At 46.5% G+C, this 20,795-nt stretch overlaps 1 long non-coding RNA gene across 1 annotated transcript in view; it reads left to right on the forward strand.

Annotated features, from left to right (window-relative positions):
• Positions 1–20,349, forward strand: part of LOC138566511 (uncharacterized) — a 92,445-nt gene extending 72,096 nt beyond the window's left edge. The window contains exon 4 of the long non-coding RNA XR_011301947.1: positions 19,332–20,349. This is a non-coding gene — a long non-coding RNA (uncharacterized lncRNA). The remainder of the gene's footprint in view (positions 1–19,331) is intronic.
• Positions 20,350–20,795: the final 446 nt, after the last annotated feature.

The following is a 20,795-nucleotide window of genomic DNA, read 5'->3' on the forward strand; positions in this document are numbered from 1 at the left end:
GCCGGGAGACATTCCACCCACTTGGTAAACAAGCATGTGACCGTCAACATGTACTTGTTTCCTCTAGACGAGCGAATAACAGGGCCTACAAAGTCGATTTGCAAATCTGACCATGGCAGTGTCATCCCCCTCTTTTGGAGAGGCGCACGGTGTGTGAGGGAGGATGGCTGAAATTGTGCACACACCAGACACCCCTTCAAGTATTGGTCGAGGTCCTGCCCCATGTGTGGCCAGTATGCAACCTCTCTTAAGATCTCAAGTGTTGTGTGAAACCCCCTATAACCGGCTGTGGCCGCATCATGGGCGTGACTTAACATCAGGCTTCGGAATCGGGTAGGGACCACCCACTGATCATGGCCAGCTTGGGATTTCCTTACCAACAAACCGTCTTGGATTCGGAACTTCTTTGGACATTTCATCAACACTCTAAGGTCCTCCTTCCCAATGTAATCGGTATCCGTCAGGGGAAAGTTCTCGGGGTCCTCAATGTGTTGGTAAAACTTACCAATTATTGGATCCCCCTTTTGAGCCGTAATCAAATCAGCATCAGGGGTCTCCTTACTCCATTGTGCAGTTGAAAGATCGTTGTGAGAATTTGTCTGGGACCTAGTGATAGCAGTGACTTGGATTTCCCCCAACAGGGACTCTATTTCTATTAGATTCCCTTAGATGGCCCTGGTTTTGGCCAGCTGATCAGCTAAGTCATTTCCAGTTTTGTCTGGTCCCTCTACTTTGGAATGACCCTTGATCTTCTTCCAGTAGATGGTCATCCCATTCGATGTGACCAGATCATCAATATTTTGGATTAACTTCCCATGTTTCAGGGGTTTGTTATTAGCACATAACATGCCTCTGGTTTTCCAATTAACCAGGTGCTCCACGAACCCGTTCCGTACATAATCCGAATCCGTGATTATGACCAGTTTGTGGAGTTGATGTTGGACAGCAGTGAGGATGGCTTGATACACAGCCATCAATTCTGCCACTTGACAACTTCGGGGACCGATTTTGTACCCAGCGGAGGATTCTGGAGATTCATTCACCTACGCATTCCCTACGCCAGCCACCAGTTCTTTTTCCCCGTTGTTTTCAACATGGTAAGAGCATCCATCCACATAGACAGTGGGCATTCCCTAACACTTGTCTCCTTCAAAGACTTTGTGTGGGGAATTAAGGTATGCCTCCATGTTGTCCATGATTTTTAGACTTTCGTCCTCGAGACTGTTTTCTCTGGCACAATCATGCAAGTCAGCCAGACCTTGCGCGAGGAGACTCTTCTTGTTTTGGCCATATCTGATCTCCACAGGATAGCCTTGTATTGACAGAATCCCGGAAGTAATTCGGGAATTACTCACATTTCCGGCCCGGATTCTGTCACTTTGGAGATATTGCAGAGGCTGGTGTGGAGTCTCCACTATGATGTGTTCCCCCTGGATGAACGGGCGGTAATTCTTCAATGCCCACACCGTTGCCAGGAGTGCCTTCTCACAATCGTTGAATTTTTCCTCCACAGAGGATAAAGTTTTGCTCGCATAGGAGATTACTTTATTGACCTTGTCATGCTTTTGGTATAATACTGCCGTCAAGTACGTATTAGAGAACCCTGTCTCCAGGAAGAACTCCTTGTTTTTGACAGGGTAAGCTAGGCAAGGTGCTTGTGAGAGGCTTCTTTTGAGCTGTCTTACTGCCTCGGATTGTTCTGGACCCCATTCCCACTTGACCCCCCCTTCAAAAGATGAATCAGGGGTCTAGTGATCCCTACGTAGCCCTCAATGAACTTTCTGCTGTAATTAGTCAGTCCAAGGAGGCTCCTTAGTTCCCGCAGAGTTGTGGGGTCTTTTAGTTTCTGAAGTGCTTCCACTTTCTTTTCCTGGGGACAGAGACCCTGAGGAGTAATCTCATGCCCCAAGAAATTAACACGGGTTCTACACCATTGTGCTTTCTGAAAGGAAAGTCTTGCTCCGGCGGCCCTCAACTGTGTCAGAACATAACGGATCTCCGCTATGTGTTCCTCCACAGATGAACTTTTGATGAGGACATCATCTACATAAGCTAGGTTACCCCGCACACCAAGGTCGGGCATGGCCTTGTGTAGGAAAATGTTGAATTCATTGCCGGAGTTGAGGTATCCGAAGGGAGTCCGGGTCCATGTGTACTGCTGGCCCCCAAAGGTAAAAGCCAGTTTGTATTGGTATAATACTGCCGTCAAGCACGTATTAGAGAACCCTGTCTCCAGGAAGAACTCCTTGTTTTTGACAGGGTAAGCTAGGCAAGGCGCTTGTGAGAGGCTTCTTTTTAGCTGTCTTACTGCCTCAGATTGTTCTGGACCCCATTCCCACTTGACCCCCCCTTCAAAAGATGAATCAGGGGTCTAGTGATCTCTGCGTAGCCCTTAATGAACTTTCTGCTGTAATCAGTCAGTCCAAGGAGACTCCTTTGTTCCCGCAGAGTTGTGGGGTCTTTTAGTTTCTGAAGTGCTTCCACTTTCTTTTCCTGGGGACAGAGACCCTGAGGAGTAATCTCATGCCCCAAGAAATTAACAAGGGTTCTACACCATTGTGCTTTCTGAAAGGAAAGTTTTGCTCCGGCGGCCCTCAACTGTGCCAGAACATAACGGATCTCCGCTATGTGTTCCTCCACAGATGAACTTTTGATGAGGACATCATCTACATAAGCTAGGTTACCCCCCACACCCAGGTCAGGCATGGCCTTGTGTAGGAAAATGTTTAATTCATTGCCGGAGTTGAGGTATCCGAAGGGAGTCCGGGTCCATGTGTACTGCTGGCCCCCAAAGGTAAAAGCCAGTTTGTATTGGTCCTCCCTACTGACAGGCACGGTCCAGTATCCATTGGTCAGGTCTATTGCAGTCAATACCTGTGAACCCTGGATCTGGGCCAGCCCTTGGTCAATGTAGGGAAGGGGCCATCGGGAAGTATGGACCCGTTTGTTGAGCTCCCTAAGGTCGGCGCAGAGTCTCCACTGGCCGTTTGGCTTCAATATTCCCAGCACCGGATTATTGAAGGTGCTGTGTACAGGACGGATTATTCCCCGGGACTCAAGGTTCTTAATTATTTCAGTAAGGGACTCCATGGATGCGAGAGGCAAGCGAAATTGCTTCACAAACACTGGAGTCATGCCAGGGTCCGTAGGAATTGTTGTTGTGTGGATGTCGGTGTGACCACAGTTATATTAGTCTACCGCAAAGAGATCTTGGAAATCCAAGAAAACTTGTTTCAACTTTGCTTCTGTTCCAGAGTCATGCAGGCATCAGCTAGGTTGACTCTCTCTTCCACCATCTGCCTGAAGCCTGGAAAGACTTCTGGTTTTGCTATCTCAGCGGCCTCCTCCAGCTGGGTGGAGAAGTCCCTGGTCAGAGTGCTGATTTGGACTGGAGGCTTCAGGTGGGAAAGGCAGCCCTCATGGACCTGGAAAATCACCTCATCCCTTCTGAAGTCACAAGTCACGTCTTCCTTGCCATAAGGGCAGGAAGTGTACACCAGGAAGTTCCCCCCATGCCGAGTAAAGATCCTGTCTGGTGTTGTATTGTCATCACTGTCACTGTCAAAACAGTCCTTGGCGATTGGTCCTAACAGTTCATTTCCTAAATCAATGGTAAAATGTCGGTCATCAACCGCCATTCCAATAATGGTGCCTGCGGCTAGAGTAATACTCTTTAAGTCGCTGTTATCCACCTCTATTTGAATGGTGTCATGTTCTATGTTGACTAATGGTGTTGGGTTTACCCCTAACCCTTGCTGTTGGAGAGAAGCATTTAGATGTATATAAGCATGAGGGTTTTTCAATTTTTGTCCTCTTTTAACTTTCACTTCCAGGGAGAATTGTCGGGTCCTTTCTGGGATGGTGACTTCCTCTTTAATCTGAATTTCAACTGCATTAGGTAGCAATTGAGCTGACCTAAATGCTTTTTCTGGATCATCAAAGCCCATGGGATTATCCGCTAATCAGGACCAAGCTTTGAAGTTTATTAGGTCCAAACTAATGGCAAAGCGATTGAGAATGTCACTGCATAAGTAAAAGGCGGCAGTGACTTCTCGCACGGCCCAACAATTATGGACTATGCTCTTGTTGCCAATGGAGATTTTTAGCATACATCTGCTTGTCAGGAGATGTTTCGAATTGGGTTTCTCCAGATCCATTTCGCATTTGTCTATCAGTTTGAATGTGGGAATGGCTGGATCTTTTGGGAGTTGGCGGAACATGGCTTCGCTGATGAAGCTCTTACCGTTGTTCACACACACTCGGCCGAGAACAGAATCCTTCCCATCATTTAACTGAACAGGGATGAACAACTGCTCTCCAATTTGCTGAACATCAGCCAGGCTCTGAGCTGATTTCACATCTTTCTGGACTATTGGAGTGGGAATGTCTGATTGTGAATTAGTAAAGAATTTCAGGGTGGAATGCCACCTTAAACTGGAAGGAAGGTTGATTTTCAGAAATAGATAGGACCCCCATCACCAGTCTGTTGTCCTACTGCTATTACTGTCACATCTGGAATTTGGTTGTTCTGGAAGTGAAATTCTACTTGGTCAGATTTTTGTTCAACCATGTGGCAGGTGCCGTTTAAACTAATATGGTTGACACTCTGTTTTAATTTTATTGGTCGGCTAGTCTGGGTCCAGAGGACCTTGTTTACGCAATCTATTAGAGGTGACAACCTTCTCAGGAGGTCATTCCCTAGTAAACAAGGGGTGCCCTCTGGAGTCAGTACTATGACCGGTGTTTCACCTTGTGTCGCCCAATTTTGATGTCCAAATCTGGGTGAGGTGAGAGGAATACGGAGAGGAATACGGTAATTCTCCCCCTTCCTACATTTAGTGCATCAAAGGCCCTTCTGGACAGAAGGGTAGCTTGGGATCCAGTGTCCACCAGTGCCACAATTGTACCCTGCCCCTGTACTTGTACCGGGGCATAATATCTTCCCTCCTTCTCCTCAAGGGGGCACAGATAATGCACATTTTTGGACAACTGGTGGGCTAACTTTCTGGTTTTGGACATTGAGAGAGAAGAGATTTGGGCAGAATTCTGTGGAGAGTTATGGGAATCTGAAAGAAAAAGTTTGCAACTGGATATTGATGTGGTTTTTGGTTCCCCTGGTTCCAGTTCTGGGCTGCCCCCCCCCTTTTTGGAGGCAGTCACCTGGATGGGTTTGAACTAGGGGTTTTTGGTCTTGTTGGTTCTGGGATAGAATGATGGGCGGCGAAAGCTCGATCCCCACATCTACCCAGTCTAGGTTGGAATCCCTTGGGACCCATTTTTCCTTGGGAGGAGTTCCCCCATCTCTGAAGGAGAAAATACTTTCCCAGGATCCTCTGAGGATCCCTCTCCCTCAAATTGGAAGACCTGTACCTCCTCCACAAAATGGGTCTGTTTGGGTCCTTTGTTTCTCCTACCTCCTCTTTGCTCCTTGGATGGCAGACTTTCAGGGGTAGGAGATTTTGTTTCCGGTTCCTGGTTTTCCAGGGGCTGTTTACAAGCTGGGAAGGAAGCTTCCTCCAAGGCTTTACACCCCCCTTCCCCTTGTGCCTCCTCCCTGGGAACGGGTGGGTTATCGGGGTGCTGCCCCCGTCATTGTTCTGGAGCACCAGGTCCAGAGTTTGGGGCATTCTGTGGTGGCATGTTTATCTGAGGGTTCTGTTGAGCCCTCAGTATGTGACCCAGATCCCGGGCTATATTTTGGACCTGGCGCTCAAGTTGGGAAACCCGCTCAGGCTGATACGGGGTTCTGTTTTCTCCCCTGGGCTGATCCTGGGAAGGGTAGCTATCCCTTCTCTGGTAGTACCCTGGGTTGAGAAGATTTGGGTACCCCTCCACCCTTGGCCTCCCCTCTCCCGGATTAGGTTGTCTGGGCTCAGGAAAGTGGGGAAAGAAGGATGGATGATGTTGGGGCTGGAAGTTGGGTGGATACCTGGGGAACAAGTTCTGCCCAGGATTTGGTGAATTTCTGCCCTCCTGGGGGGAAGTGCAGAGGGAAGTTCCCTGGGTTGGGCGCTTGGTTGGATCCACCCCCTTGGGCCGGAGGAGTCCACACATAACCCAGGATTGGTCTGTTTCCCTTATTGCGGGGACTTACATAGTCAGGAGAGCGGGGGACCCCATTTGTGGGACTACCTCCTTGACTCCCTGTCTGTGACTGGCCCGCGGGCCTTCTGGGCTGTGAATTATTTGGTGCATGCAGGTTTTTAGGTCCCCCATCTCCAAATCTAAAACGGGGGCAACCTTTACCTCTGCCACCTTGGCAGCAGCAGGGGTGCTGTTGGTTTTGGGGTTTTTGGGCTGATTCTTATTTTCCACCGGTTTCTGCACCTCGTAGATGCGGGTGGCTTGCTCAATGACCCAGTCTAAAGATCTTTTCTCGTGAAAATATCTCATGAGCTGGGTCATTATGTATTTGGGGAGTGCATGGAAAAATGTGTTGATGAGTTCTCTGCTGTCCGTGCGCACCCTTCTGGTGGTCTGCGCAAAGGCACGCTTCAATTCTTCCACGAATTCTTGTGGGGCCTGATCCTCCCCACATTGCAAATTGTAGGCTGCCTTGCGAGCCTCTTGGGGATTCCGGTGAACAGAAAAAGGTTTCAAGATGGCCGCCCTATACGTGGACCATCTTGAATGGTTTTGGTCCTCCAGCCCCGCAAAGAAACTGGAGTATTCTGGGGAGAATGTCCATTTGACATACTGGATGCAGCTTCTGCTGCCCTTCAAATGGAAGGTCTCCATCATCTGCTCAAAGAGCTCCAAGTGTTCCCACACAGAATACTTGGAGTTCTTGTGATAAGGCGTGATGACACTCCTGATTGCCTTAATCTGTTTTAAGGGGTCCTTCAGCAAGGCCTTTTTTGCCTTATTGGCCTTTTTGGTTTGGGTAACCCTGGTCCATTCATCCTCCGACTCAGAAGCACTGCTCCCAGAGGTGCCCGTCTGATCTTCCAGGTTTTCCCGGATTCTGCGAGCCTGGGAATGGCTGGCAGAATGTGGGGACCTGGTCTCCTGTGTCCTGTGACGCTCAGAGGAGTCTTCAGATCCCTCCTTGCTACCAGGATTTGCTGGGTACCCCCCCCCCCCACTGACCTAACTGGGCAGAGGTTTTCAGGATGCCCTTAGTGGGCCTACTCTCCTGGGGTTCCCCACTAAATTGCACTGTGCTTAGGTGCCCATGCCCGGATGACCGCCCATGCATTCCTGGGAGGTACTAGCCTATACTTACATGGCCATACTTTTGGCCGGATAGTAATCTGCTCTCCCTGTGGCCCTGTGCTCATATGCACCAGGGGACATGGGGGTGGCAGAGTCCAAGGACTGGGAGAGATGAAGGCCTCTGGTAATAGGGCTCCTGAGGTTATGCTCAGGTGTTTCCCTTTCCCAGCGAACTTCATCTCTATCAGCCCCTGCTCCCTGTTGCAATGCAAGAGCCTGCGCTTTCAGTTCCTCAGTTAAGGCCTTACTAGACTCTATCAGTCTCTCCTGCATGGCTACCTGTTGCTGGAGCCTATCATTGTGCTGACAGAGAGCCTCATTCTCTCTCTGTGCCTCCTGATTGGTCCTGGAATACTGGGCCAGTGTTTGCTGCAGGAGGGTTACCTCCTGAGTCCCATGCCTACTGGCCTGCTCCTTTCTTGCCAGAGCATCTTCCACCCTCCTGGTGTGCTCTAACGTTCTGATGCTCTTTTTGGAGGTCACCCAGCCCCTGGAGGGCCAGGTGATTTTCTTCCATTTGCCTTTTTAAGTGGCAGACTTCCTGGCCTAAGGTATCCCTTTCCTGAGTAAGAGCCTGCATCTGTGCTGCCAGGTCGTCCCTCTGCCGTTGAAGGCCACCAGCTTTCTGGCGCTCTTCATCAAACTCTGCCTGGGTATCCAGGTCTTTCAAAATCATTTTATTGCTTTCCTCTTTCTCTCTGTCTAGTTGGATTTGCAGGGTGGCTACCTGCTCTGTGCATGCCCTGTTGAAATTGATCTGTTGCTCCAGCGTTTTCTGGCACTGCAGTACAAACAGTCTTGGTGCTTCTTCTGCAAAGCCAGAATTCTGGTACCCTGGTCAGCCTTTTCCTGTTGCAGGATATCCATATTCTCCTTCATTTTAATGATGTATTGTCTACTCTCGTTTTCTCACTCCTGGCTTCTGTGCAGCCTCTGCTCAGAAGAGACCAGGTCAGATTGGGCCTTTTCTAACGTCATCTGTTGCCTATTTGCCAGATCTTGGCCTTCAGCACATTTGTTCTGCATGGCTCCCATATATAGATACAAATATGCCGCTATCCTGGCAATCTTATTGTGTTCATCTTTGGCTTTAGGAGCCATATATAGTTCACTCAGGGCCACATGTAAGGGACCCTGATCTCTCCACATATCTGACCCAGTTGTAGTGACCTGTTGTGTGATCGCCTGCAACCATACATTTTGGTCCTGTTCAGACCATTCACCTCTCACAAACAGTTTATGTAAGAGGTGCTCCCTATCTATCTTCATATCTACCAAGGTCGTCATTCTGGAACTTGATTTCCTTCCTGACTTAAAGAAGTTTGTATTTTATTTTGCAAAACAGACCTTTTCCTTAGAGCGTTCCTTTGAGGGGTGTTTTTACAGTGTAACACAGCGTGGTGATCCGACAGAATTTGTATATTCTGTCAGTTAGCACACTGTATTAATCTGCACAAGTGATAGATCTAATCCAGAATCCCCGGCTACGAGCCCCCACTTTGTTAAATGACTCCAATCAAGCAATCCCACTAAGTCAGTGCCTGGTCTGGGATGCCCAAGGGAAGCCCTTATTTATATATTTTTATGTCCAGTTCGTGTACTCTGGATGACCATCCTTATATAACACCCCTCTCTTAGAATCCCCCTGACCCCACTGAGCCAAGAAGTAAGATTGTTTTGCAAATTTAAAAGGTTTATGAGAATTAAACAATATATATATATATCGCACTTTTATAATAAATTAATAATTGATATCACACTTGTGAATATGAGCAGTAATCAGCAATAGGTAATCCTAAAATAGCACAGTTCTGGTGACTTATGTCTAGGAACAGGGATATAAGGTATGAGAGAATGCTTTATGGTTTCAAGGAGATGCAAAGATGAATAAAAGGCAGTACAGAAATAAACTTGATATGATTTCAGCAAAAGATATGATCACTTTTTCTCTGACACTCCCCCCCTATGCAATGTAAGGAGATGGAAGTAACACACACAATTCTCAGGAATACACACAAATGCAATACAAAGTTCCAGTTCCCCCCAGCGAGCTTAGAGGAAAACAGGTATGATTTTAAACACAGGCAAAATCCTTTTAAATGTGGTGGCAATGAAGTGAAAAATATACTCAAATTGCGTTTAATTCCCTATAGGAGGTTCAGGGTGAGAGAGATACTTTAAATCAGTTCAGCCCAGCCCTATAAATGATTCAGGGATGGTTATCAAGTTGAAAACAGAATTCCGTGATGGAAGCAAAAGATACATGTTTTCACACGTGGCTGGAATGAAGCAAAATGTCAAATCGCGCCAATTTAGTCGCGTGCGTCGAGCGCAATTACGGAGGCACTATAAGGAGTAGCAAGTCGGTTTAGGGCTCGTTGGAAAGCTTAGAATCTCAGCTTTAAAATTTCGTTCCTAGGACAAACGGTTCCGGAGATACGTACGATTTTGTGAAGGTAGATTCTCGAAATGAAATTTTAAAGTTCAGAATGACAGATGACAGTTTTGCACCTTTGAATCAAAAGAAGGGGCACGATTTCTATGATGCAGTTCTCAATAGGTTAAAATAGTTTGAATTAGATTATATTAAACAAATAGATTGGGTTTTGCGCAGTTCTGGCTGAGTACTCACACTATATTTTGGACAGGAATGCGACTTCGTCACGGATCGGGTCAGGATTGGCTGCGGTTCTCTCGCCACTGGGTCTGGTCTCTCTGGATCTCTGGTCTCGCTGGATAATTCTGCCTTCTGGGTCTGCTACCGGTTCAGGGAAAAGTTCTTGGAAAAGAATTCAAACAGCTTGCCCGGCTGTGAATAGTTTGGTTAGGTTTTAAGGCCTGCTGAAGAGAACTCAGCTTGTGGGTTAGGCCTTTGCTTTGAGTTCTGGAGTCAGTCCGGATCTCTGGATGTGAAGTCGTCTGTCAGCGTGCTCTGCAAGGAAATGGAAATTGAATGTCCCTACCTGTCCTGCACAGTCTCTTTTTATGTGTTTAGAAAGTGGGTCGGTCGGCTCATTCTGCATGCCCAACCCTCTCAACTTATCATTGGCCAGTTCCTCCTCTCTCCCTTGATTGGGGGAACTGAGTTGTGAGTCAGAGTGATGAGGTAGGTTTATGGTCAGAGGATCCTCCCCTTGTCAAATTGCACACAAATCTATTTCTGATCCAAATACATATTTATCTATGTACCATTTTTCGAATATTATATGTCCAGTTAACATATTTTCTGTAGCACCAAACCATCCGATCCCTGTCTTTGTAAGATGTCGTGTCCACTTATGACAGAATTCTGCCCTTTTCATCCAGATAACGACCTCTAAACCTTTCCAGATTTTACACAAATGTGCACAGGGATATGGGTTTCAGATGATAAAGTGTCAGATTTTTAACATGCATACATTTGGAGTAACAACCTTTTTTCCGCTACTATCCCCAAGAACATACCACAGAGTCCTAACACCTCTCAAAAGGCCTTTGATATTTTTCTACAACGCTGTTGGCCTGCTGGTGATATACCAAGCATAATTTGTGCGCAATGCCCAGCAGTGTTGTTACTGCTTTGAAAAGATCATTGTCGGAGCGTATGATGTCACATATCCCCCAGCGTGGGAAAACCTCTCTCACTAGAAATTTTGCCACGCCTTTTGCATCTCGGTGTGCTACAGGGACCTGCTTCCACCCAGCGTGAAAACAGGCAGACCACTACTATCAAGTATCGTGCTCCATTACACCTTTCTCCCATGTCTGCGTAGTCAATGTGCAGTTCACGGAATGGGCCAATGGGACGGGGCAGTGTTCCTCTCAGTGTCTTTAACATCATCCCTGAATTATACGTTTGACATGTTGTACGCTCTATTACCATTTTAGACACATGCTCGTGTAATCCTGGCACGAACCAATTTTCTTGTATCTCTGCAGCTATGTGCTGTTTTGCATTGTGGGCTGGGAAGTGGAGCTGATGTACAGCCATTTCTAACAACTTTACTGGCATTACAACTTTACCCGTGTTATTCTGTCTCCATAGGAGGTCTGTGGACGACTCGCTACATCCCCTTTTTCCCCACAACTCCTTTTCTTTAGGCGGTGCTTCTTGCTGCAGTTCAATTATTTGAGAGATTGGCATTGAGTTATATCCCTCACCTTGCCCCTTCTCCACATGTTTTTGTAAAACAGATTCTCCTGATATCTCTTTTTTGAGATGGGCTGCTTCTTTCGCAGCAGCATCCGCTGCCACGTTTCCTAGCGAGATGACATCACTATTGTTCGTGTAGGCTTTGTACTTAGCTGGCACTACCACTGTTGGTTCCTTCAGCGCCAAAATCAATTGGATCAATAATTCAGCATGCTGTACAGGGGACCCATCTGCCCTCCTAAAGCCTCTTCTTCCCCATCGTGCTAGTCCCCCAAGTACTGTGGTTGTCATGTAGGCAGGGTCTGTGTATATTGATACTGCAGACCCTTGGGCTGTATGTAATGCTTCAATCACGGCAACCAACTCTGCTGCGCTGCTTGTGCTGAAAAATGTGCGGGGAGTCTTTTTTGTACAATCACCTCGTATTCCCCTGCCTCTAGTGTCACCACTGCTGCCCCTACATGCCTCTTGCATGTCTCACAAGTTATTGATGCTGACCCGTCTATGAAATATGCCTCGCCCGCTGAGAGTGCATATTCACATGCTGTGGATGTGTCTTCATCTTCTCCCCTGTATGTTGCGCAATCATGATTTTGTATGTCTTCCACTGTACATGCTTCTGTGATGAACGTGGCTGGGTTTACTGTCTTGCAAAGTACTATATGTATGTTTGCCCTGGACAAAATTATTTCATATGCAGTAGCTCGCTGAGTTGTTAGTGTACATTTTGATCTCTTAAGTATTGCAAACAATGAGTGCTCCACGAGCAGGGTTACTGAGCATCACATCACAATAATGGCACTTTTTTCAATGGCGAACGCTGCGGCTGCGAGAGCTTGTTCGCAGGCGAAGTGTCCTTGCATAACTGCATCGAGGAAGCTGCTGTAGTATGCCAGGGGCTTGTGGCCTAGCAATGTTTTCTGTGTTAGTACTGCAGTCATTAACGTTCCATTGCAGTGTGAGAACAAGTAGAATTTGCAATCATAATCGGGAGTCGCTAGGATGGGTGCTGTGGAAATCAGTTCTTTTAGCATTTCAAAAGCAGTGTGCATTTCTTGTGTCCATGCTAATGCAGTATGTTCTCTCTTTGACTCTTTGAGTGCATGGAGTATTGGTTTTGTGTATGAGGCATAGTCTAATATCCAGGCACAGCAGTAATTGCACATGACAAGGAATGTCTGCATCTCTTTCACTGTTTTGGGCTCACTGACTGCTCGCACTGTTGCTGCCCTGTCTGAGATTATTCGTTTGCCATCTTTTGATATCAGTTGACCCAGATATAGTACTTTAGTTAGGCAATATTGCAATTTCTGTTTGTCCACTTGATATCCCTTGTGTGCTAACAAAATGAGTAGTGCTACTGAATCCTTTCTGCAGGTGTCATCATTCACACCACAACCCATCCACATACTCAATAATGGTGCTCTCAGTATCAACATTCCGAAGAATCATGTAATATCCTGTTAAAAATGCTCAGGATTTCTCAATATCCCTCGGGCAGCCTACAATGTTCGTACCTTTCCCCCCTAGTGTAAATGCTGTCAAATATTGTGATTCGGGAGTCAAGTGGTACTGAGAAAAAAGCATTTTTCAAATCCACTACTGTAAAGTGCGTTGCTGATTTTGGGATGCTGCACAAAATTGACGCAGGATTTGGGCCAAGTGGGAATTCTTTCTGTATGACGTCATTGTGGGGGCGTCGGTCCTGTATCATCCTCCACGCCACTCCCTTTGCCTTTTTAATTGGGTAAATACGAGTATTACAAATGGAATTTGATGGACAATGATCCCCCGCTGTAACAGTGCATATGGTGTTTCTTTTACCCCCTCCTCTGCTTCCCTTGACAGGGGGTATTGTTTTACCCGGGGTAGTAAAACTCCGGGTTTCAGTTTTATTTTCACAGGTGTCACTTCTTGCAACAACCCTACGTCATGGGGCCGGCAGTCCACAATATTGGTGGTACTAGATGCATATCTTCGTTGAAATACTCTGGCGGTGTGCTGATTATGGCCATAAGGGGGATAGGTACCTGTCTGTGTTGGATCATTATCTCACAAGGGATTGCTATTTCCATAATTATTTCCCCTTCAGAGTCTGCATCTGTAAACAACTCTTCTTCAGAAAAATCCTGCAATGCTATATTGGCATTAATACATAAAACAGTGCACCACTCACATCCATGCTCGTCCATGCAAATCACTGCAATTCTTTTGTTTGACACCTGCACCCCATGTAAGTCTATAGACATTACTGATCCTGCTATTATCTCTGGGGGGTGCCACGGGACGGAATGCAAATTCTGATGGCACTCACCAGAATGAGCTCAGGCGCAACACGCACCAACACTTTTAGTCCCTATATGAACATATCTGGATTAACTGGTACCCCACACACTTGTTGTGCTATGGCCTGGGTGTGTATTGTTAACATAGCATGCATAGCACATATTCCTGGTGTGGAGCACACTATCCCTCTCTCTGTAAATTATATTGTCATGTTCAGCTTACTAAGGAGGTCCCTCCCTAATAACTTTATGGGCGAATCTTCATAGTACAATAGGGGTGCTCGCACTGTCTTCCCTCCTACTGTCACATCCAATTCTTCTATGAAATCTCGACCACCGCCCCAGAAAACCTCTGCGTCTCCATTTTATGATTTGACAACGGAAATCGGCCTTCTCTTAGGCATGATATTTCCGCTCCCGAATCAACCATGAAAATTGTTTATTTCCTATCCCTGCCCCCACTAGTGGTTCCTCTGCTGCATTGAGGGTCGTCGATAGTACTGGACATGCAAGTGTTCTATGTGGGCTGTCCTATGCTGAGTATCTGGTGTTTTCACTGTTGTCAAAAACATTGCCTCCTACCACTGCAGCTCCTCTGAAAGATCCTAGTGCACCATTTGCTGGAGTAACAAAAGGATTTCTGCAGGCCGGGGTCATGTGTTCCCTTGATTGTGCGTGTTATTGTGCATCTGTGTACCGTTGATCGGGTTGCTCATCTCTTTTGGAACCCCCTATAGGTAATCCATTCGGGCCATCTGGGTAGGGGCGGCCATACTGTTGTTCATTTTGATGAGGGCCCATGGGACGACTCCGACATTCTCTCGAAAAATACCCCCACCTCCCGCAATTCCAACATGACCCTTGTCCTCCGCCCCTGGGGCCCGGTCCTCCGTACCCGTACCCACCCCCTCTGTACCCTCTATACCCACCTCTTGCTCGTCGGGCACTCCTTCCCTGCCATTGTGGCTCTCCATATTGCTCATCGCCAGCCCATTGCTCCGGTCCATTTCCCGCCCAGTTAGCTGCCATTCTTGCCTGTATAGCTATTGGCCCTTCCTCCTCCTCCCTTTCTCTCGCTGTGGGGAGGGTGGCTACTGCTGCTGTGACCTTCACTAGTTATGTCTGTATTAATTTAGCCTCATCTGCCACACTCCTTTGGGCTACTTCCTTTTCTCTTTCTTTGATCCTTTTACGATGGTGCAATATAATGGACAGCCCTTGGCTTCTATCCCAGCTATTTTATCAAGAGCCTTCTGCACTTCCTTCGGGAGCCCCCTTTTAATTATAAAATAAAACATGGAGGTGGATTGATTCTATGCCGTGCCTGTCTCCGCTCTCCACATCTCCTGCACCCGAACAATGTAAGCCATCGCATCTTCCTCCTCCCCCATTGTGCATTGCATCACTGATTGTAAATCTGGTGTATCCAGAAAAGTTCCTCTCAATGCATCCCATACTCTTGCTCTTACTGTGTTAAATGATGCCCAATCATGTCGGTCACAATCTAGTGTTATTCTGGGGAATCCCGCCTTTGCCCACATCCTGTTAACTTGGTCACTTACCGCAGACACCAACAGACTTTTGACATCGCCGATTGCTAGGGGGACCCCTGGAGTGTTTTTCTCAAATGCATTTATCCACTTACTTGCTCCTCCTGAGAGCGGGGGTAATGTCTTTAGCCAATTTGCTTTGTCCATTTGGACCCAAGGGCCGTAATTAGGCCTTCCCGCCCCGCTGTGTATCAGGGGTAGTTGTAATTTGCCACTTATCCTCCCCGAATTTACCGTTGCTCCCTTTCTCCCTAACAGCAGCATTGTTCCTGTTCTATTTCTTAACCTTCCACGCCACTCTTCTTCCATCACCCTCCCCAAGGGGGACTGTTCTATTCCTGCTGGTCTTCCACCCTTTGCACTCCCCAGTCTCCTTTCCTCTTCTTCTTGCTCTTCTTTGTCGCACCAGTATTCTTAGTCCCTGTCAGATACCGTGTCCCTACCTTTTGCAGTCATCTCACTGGCCACTTGGTCTATTTCTATTATTCTTGTGGGCGTGTCATTAATTCGTAACAGTATTTCTCCCTTTTTCTAACACTCCTCCGTTGACCTATTATGTGTTTGGGGCATTTGCATCTGTTCTGTTCTGTGTGTAGGCGAGCAAATTTGTTCACATATTCCTCTTAATTGTGACAATTCTGTTCGGGTCATTGTTAATCTTGAGTCTAGATCTTGGGTGAACTGCTCTATGTCTATAGCCTGAGAACTCACTTGCGCACCTGCTCCGCGGAGATCATATGGGGGCAGTGCTGGGGCTGTTGGTAAAGGTGCAGGGGGTTACGTGGGCTTTGACACATGCACCGGGTCACTATATCCCTCAGCTGGTGCTGGCTTGGGCAGGAGTAGGTACAGCTGTGTTACCTCTATCCCTCTCTCTTTATTTTCCCCTTCTCTCTCACTGCTACTTGCTGCCAGGGGAGATGTACCCTGTCCTTTCATTTTATTTGGGGGTACTTCTTCAAATAGCCTCTACAAATACAATATTTATCTCCTGTTTTGGACCTGTTTTCCCTTGTATTTTACAAACAGGCATGTCACTACCATGTCTAGAACACTTTTGTGAAATGACCCCCCACGGGGCCATACCTGGGGCAAGCCTTCCCCCTTCAATTCTGTGATCCACTGGTTATGGTACTTGTTAATTCTGTCTGCATACCCTGACAGATGTTGACAGATGTGTGAAAGTGGTGTTTCTGCACCCATTTTTATTCTATCAATGGCTGTCTCTTCTTCATGTCTCAGATATAGACAATCTATCAATAAGATGCAATGCTAGACACCTCTTATGTCACCCTCTGTGACAATACTATCAATGGCTGTCTCTTCTTCATGTCTCACATCTAGAAAATCTATCAATAAGATGCAATGCTACACACCTCTTATGTCACCCTCTGTGACAATACCCTCTGTGATTAAATGCTATCTGTCACACTATCTCTAATAAAGCATGTTTCAAATCACCTTTTGTAATTTCACTTTTTTTCAGTACTTAGTCATAAAACAAGCGCGCAGCAATCATAAACAACATATATTATACTTCACGGGACTTGGACACACCACATTTAACATTTAAACACAAATCCTCCATGCTTTTCCCTCTCCTCCTTTATAATATTCTCCGTTGGTACCCAGCTCATCCCCCTATCTTAGTCATTTCTGGACCTTCCATCCTGTTTATGAGTGTCCCCTAACCAAAGAAAAAAGAAAAAGATGAAGCTGTTCTAAATACTATTCTGAGTCTTCCCCTTAAATAAGACTCCTACTGTTTTCCACTTATTTTCCTCGTTATATCCTGTACTAGTACTATGCAGCGCCTTCCACCCCCTTGCCGAGTTTTTGGTGGGAACACCCTGGGTCTCCACTGTGGCCGGGGACATCTTGTGTCAGAAGGAATGGAAGGACGCTATCATGTCTAGGGGTCACCAAATGAAAGTGAGCAGTCACCCAAAGTACAATCCAAACTCCCCAATGAGAGTCAGTAACGGACACACCCCAGTAGGGAATGACACCAAGACCAAGTGCGGGTGAGTTTAAGAGGTAAAGTTTATCTAGATAAAATAGGGCATGCAGAGAACTCTGCTTACTCCGAGAGCGCTTTGCCAAACAATACACTGTCATCGCATTAAGAAGGGTTACAGCGTCATCAGTGACGAAATCATATATAGTACAAAGTTGACATTTTAATTGGTGGAGCCGCAGATCCAGTATATCTTCATAGGGGTCGCTTCCACGTGATTGGATGGGTGCTTAGCGGGAAGACGGACATCACGTGTATCAGCTGGGCTAGTCAGTGCGAGGTGAAGTTCAGGCGGTTCTGGATAAGGGTATTGATACTAGCTCTCTAATCTAAACACTACTTCAACGTGCACAATAAAAAAGACCATCATTTACATTAAGACAGGTGGGGAGAAAACCATATTTTTCACATGTGGCTTTTATATACGTATGTCCTGAATCACTGGTCAGGTGAAAGGTATGGGGGTCATCTCTGCCAGGGGATATGGGCGTGAACGCTCCATGCAGGCCCAGTGGAAGGATGAGAGGATACATTTGTTGCACTGAGACATCCGTGAGAAATGGGCCTCTAGCAGCATAGTCATAAGGGGAGAGAAAAGGTGGGGGCCTTGCGTGGTCCTGCAGCGGGGAGGGCAAGGCAATACGTTTGAAGATACACATAATTAATTTGAATGTGTTTTACAAATGCCATCTCTACATATGCCCTAAGAAGAGGCTGGTCCAAATCCAAGTTGTACTTTTACATGAATTAAGTTACCCTGCCCTGGTCATGTTCATTTCATGATGAGATACCATTTTTTGTTGTTACTGCCCTTTGGCCCATGAGATTTACTTTCTGTCACATAATCCTTCTAAAAACATATCTCTGTGCACATTATGTTAACAGCAATTGGCCTAGACTGTGGGTCAAGGGTGCTGGGGTCCAAATCTCTTATCTACTACAATCAATCAGCTAACATATTTATCACACAGTCCTTTCGACCTCATGAAGACTATTTTGCCATGGATTTAGTACAATAAAGGATATATGGTCACATGCAGGATTAGTGGCAGGGGTGAATCTGAGTGGCACGCAGTTGTGGGGCAGGCATCTGTTACATCAAATAAGGGGTGAGCGTAGAGGTTGTGTGAGTAGTATATCCTTTGAGTGGTGTCTGTGGGTGCGGAGCAGGTTTGTGGAGATGGATGGGTTTTTTCTAAGACCAGGCCTTGGCCTGGTCATTTACAGGGCAGTGATGCTGGCAGGAAGGCGAGAGATAAAATGTTTTGCTTGTAACTGCTCGCGCCCCGTTATTCGTGGGAATAGGACAGTCACAGAGACACCGTAGGGGAGGCAGTGGGGGGAGTAAAAGGCTGACTGTGCGCAGCCCTAGGGGAGAAATGCAGGCCTGCTGGCTGCCGTTTCTGAGAGGCCTGCTCGGGTAGTTACAAAATGGTGCTGGTGCTCATACAAAATGGAGCCAGTAATCAGACCTCTTACAGGTGGTGCACATGTATGTGTCATCCCGATGCTTTCCGGCTCCTTTGGCCAGAGGCGCATGGCCAGCCGGGGGACGAATATAGTGTGCGTGTGGGGACGGGAATGGAGGGGAGGGGGCCCAAACGGCATTTCCTCCCACACAAATGTACCAGCACTAGAAAGCACACATACCAATATTATAGTTGAACATCATTCAGAAGGAAATAATATCTGGTATAACACCATGAAAGAAATAGGCGGAGCCCAGTATAACGACTCACGTTATATTATGTTATGTGTGCTGGCTTATCAATAGTAGAGGCATAGTGCTTGGCACATTTGATACTCTGCAAGGGCAATTCCAGGGACACACAGTTCAAATACGCCTCGAAGAGACCGATAAAAGCAAATGCGAAGGGAACAAATGACCAGAATTTAACTAGTGTGCAGTAAGACCCCAGATGCACATAAAAGGTTCAACATATTGGAACAAACAATGGGTGAAGGGGCGAGCAGTAGTTAAAGAAGAGGGACTGGTGGGTTATGCCTAAGATGTCATTAATTATGTAGATGGTAAATGCTGAGAGGTATGGGCATCATATGTTAACAAGTCTGCAACAACATGAACAACCAGTAAAAGCACTGCGACTCACTAGATCTTCATTTTGTTTCAGAGGCAAAGAAAGATTACCTATTGGTCAGCATACGGGATGCAATAAGACTCTTACCATGACAGAATTATGGGAAGGCACAGTGACAGTAATGGATGTCTTCTGGCTGTGTGGGAACGAAGCTTACTTCCATTTACCATCGTCGTAGAACGAGGTATGCTCCCTGGTGAACCTTCATGCCCACGTATTATTAATCCTGGAAGAACAGTGCCCTCAGCAGTACAAAAACAGAACAGTTCACAGACACTATCACGCAGAAAGAGATCTAATTATTTCAACACAGAAGCAAATGAAACCCTGGAGAAGATACCGGCACAATACCAAATCTTTTCAAAGACAGAAATATTCTTTGCGTCTTATTTAGCTCCTGCAACACAGTCATCCACAAATGCCAAATTGCTCCACATCATCTGTTGGGATTTGGTCCACCTTGCTAATGCCACAGAGCACGGCCTTGTTTTCATGAGAGAAGAGATGCAAGCACTCATGATCATGACATGGCAGAATCGTATGGTACTTGACCTCATCACAGCCATCGAGGGTGGGGTCTGCAGAAAGATTAGAAGTACATGTTGCACATACGTGCCTCCAAATGATCAAACAATGGGCCTCATTACAAGATTTGCAGTAAAAATCAGTCATTACGGGCATGGCGGTAACAAAGTGTCCGGGTTGGCTTGACGCCGCAAATAGCGGCCGATTACGAGAGTGCATGCACGCGCGTTCCGCCATGCCGGGAACGGCTGTACCACCATGCTGTTAACGACCCTCGAAAGCCCTGATAGCAGTGTCATGTAAGGCGCTTATACCGCCTCGGCCTCCGGCCACCCCTAAGTAATGTGGTAAAAATGCAAGTTAAGCACAGTGAAAAGATACAGACTTATCAGCTGTGGGATTAGCCCACTAAAAGGGAGGGGTCTTCGTTTATAGCCACACAGTTCTATGCATTGGGTTGGATAATGCCCTAAATAATTATGTTTCAAGCAAATAATGTATAGGCAATAAAGTTTGTATTACAGGAGTGTACAGGCTTAATATTAGACAGAGGCACTGTAAACAGGCCTCAGAGCATGTTTTTCACTAGAAACACATTTACATTTTATTAACTTGCTTAGTAGCCGGAGAGGCTGGCAGCACATTGCAAATTATTAGTTCCCAGGATCATACGGTAAGAACTGAACAGCCTTTGGTACTTTCGAGGTCAGAAAGCGAACCTCATGGGTGCCAGTGAAAGGCAGTGAATGCACAATCATTTTATAATTTGGCATATTAGTTTATGAGACTGGTCTACTGATGTTTTCAAAATGTCCCATGGTGGTTTCAAATTGCCCCTCAGCACATCTCAGCTTGCGAATCGGTTCAAAGAGTTGCTAAAATGCACCACTAAAACGGTAACTTGTCAGTGGTTCTAGGCTCTTGGAGTGTCATGATCGGTTGTATTCCGATGAGAAATGGATGGAGATGACC

The sequence above is a fragment of the Ambystoma mexicanum genome, chromosome 2p (genome assembly GCF_040938575.1).
Source record: "Ambystoma mexicanum isolate Mex_15411 chromosome 2p, UKY_AmexF1_1, whole genome shotgun sequence".
Classification (NCBI taxonomy): Eukaryota; Metazoa; Chordata; class Amphibia; order Caudata; family Ambystomatidae; genus Ambystoma; species Ambystoma mexicanum.